The sequence below is a fragment of the Schistocerca piceifrons genome, unplaced genomic scaffold (genome assembly GCF_021461385.2).
Source record: "Schistocerca piceifrons isolate TAMUIC-IGC-003096 unplaced genomic scaffold, iqSchPice1.1 HiC_scaffold_143, whole genome shotgun sequence".
In the NCBI taxonomy this organism is placed as follows: Eukaryota; Metazoa; Arthropoda; class Insecta; order Orthoptera; family Acrididae; genus Schistocerca; species Schistocerca piceifrons.
In genome coordinates, this window is record NW_025727269.1 from 530 (window position 1) to 2500 (window position 1971).

Here is a 1971-nt window from a genome sequence, read left to right on the forward strand (position 1 = left end):
ACGCAAATGAACAAATGGTAACCTGTTGTGGTGCGGTTGTTCTCGCTAGGGGTGAATCGGTGATGGCGACGATAGGTTGAGGTACTAACCGGTTGTTCCAGCGATACCCACCATGCCGACGAAACTGAACGGCATCTGGGTGTGAAGCGATACGCGGCGGTGGCTGGGTGGGACCGTCCCCGGCCGGTGAGGGGGCGCCTCCCGGCGTGCTGGCCGCGCGGTGCGTGGGCGCACGCGCTACAGCCGGCTGGTGGGGGCGGCCAGTGGCAGGCGCGCCGGCCGACGGACGCGGCAGGCGTCGCAGCTGCGCGCCGGCGCACCCTGCGCGCGGCGCCGTGCGGCCAAAGTAGGTCCTCGCGGGCCCGGTGCGAAGCGCGGTGGACATCTTCAGTGTGCTGGTCCGATTGAGGACTGTGTGCGTTGAGGATGCGCCGCCGCCCGGCGCTCGGCGCCGCGACGCCGTCTGCTGCTCGGTCGCCCCAGCGGTTCTCGCTGGTGGTTTGTATCGCAGCTGTGCGGATGTGTTGGCGCGTGCGCTGTGCTGGGAGAGTTCGCTTCGGCACCCAAGTGGGGCTTTTGTCCTTCTGTGGCGCTGGCGTTGGAGCTGCCGGTCACCGTAGGTGGCGCGTGTTGTCTCCCGCCGGCAATGCCACGACAGCACGCTCCCGGGCCTCTGTCGGCAGCGGCAAGCTCAGTTGGGAGCACGGGTGGTCGCACCGAAAGCGTCTACTCGCCTAACTCCGGGCGATTGCGCCTCTCTCGAACCCGACCAAGTACTTGGGACGGCGCTGCGCGCCGCCGGGACCTGAGAGGGTTTCGAGGTGTATTGTGCAGGGGAGCTCAGCCTCCTCCTGTTTGCAGAATGATTGAGCGGACGCTTGCGTGTTCGCGCGGGCCCCCGGGACACACTCCCGGGCGGCCGGCTGCTCAGCTCTAGTTGACGCAGCTCCCTGGTTGATCCTGCCAGTAGTCATATGCTTGTCTCAAAGATTAAGCCATGCATGTCTCAGTACAAGCCGCATTAAGGTGAAACCGCGAATGGCTCATTAAATCAGTTATGGTTCCTTAGATCGTACCCACGTTACTTGGATAACTGTGGTAATTCTAGAGCTAATACATGCAAACAGAGTCCCGACCAGAGATGGAAGGGACGCTTTTATTAGATCAAAACAATCGGTCGGCTCGTCCGGTCCGTTTGCCTTGGTGACTCTGAATAACTTTGGGCTGATCGCACGGTCCTCGTACCGGCGACGCATCTTTCAAATGTCTGCCTTATCAACTGTCGATGGTAGGTTCTGCGCCTACCATGGTTGTAACGGGTAACGGGGAATCAGGGTTCGATTCCGGAGAGGGAGCCTGAGAAACGGCTACCACATCCAAGGAAGGCAGCAGGCGCGCAAATTACCCACTCCCGGCACGGGGAGGTAGTGACGAAAAATAACGATACGGGACTCATCCGAGGCCCCGTAATCGGAATGAGTACACTTTAAATCCTTTAACGAGTATCTATTGGAGGGCAAGTCTGGTGCCAGCAGCCGCGGTAATTCCAGCTCCAATAGCGTATATTAAAGTTGTTGCGGTTAAAAAGCTCGTAGTTGGATTTGTGTCCCACGCTGTTGGTTCACCGCCCGTCGGTGTTTAACTGGCATGTATCGTGGGACGTCCTGCCGGTGGGGCGAGCTGAAGGCGTGCGACCGCCTCGTGCGTGCTCGTGCGTCCCGAGGCGGACCCCGTTGAAATCCTACCAGGGTGCTCTTTATTGAGTGTCTCGGTGGGCCGGCACGTTTACTTTGAACAAATTAGAGTGCTTAAAGCAGGCAAGCCCGCCTGAATACTGTGTGCATGGAATAATGGAATAGGACCTCGGTTCTATTTTGTTGGTTTTCGGAACCCGAGGTAATGATTAATAGGGACAGGCGGGGGCATTCGTATTGCGACGTTAGAGGTGAAATTCTTGGATCGTCGCAAGAC

The 1971-nt window shown here is 59.1% G+C and overlaps 1 non-coding gene across 1 annotated transcript in view; it reads left to right on the forward strand.

Annotated features, from left to right (window-relative positions):
• Positions 1-947: 947 nt before the first annotated feature.
• Positions 948-1971, forward strand: part of LOC124734375 — a 1908-nt gene continuing 884 nt past the window's right edge. Inside the window, exon 1 of the ribosomal RNA XR_007009352.1 lies at positions 948-1971. This exon is cut by the window's right edge and continues 884 nt beyond it. This is a non-coding gene — a ribosomal RNA (small subunit ribosomal RNA).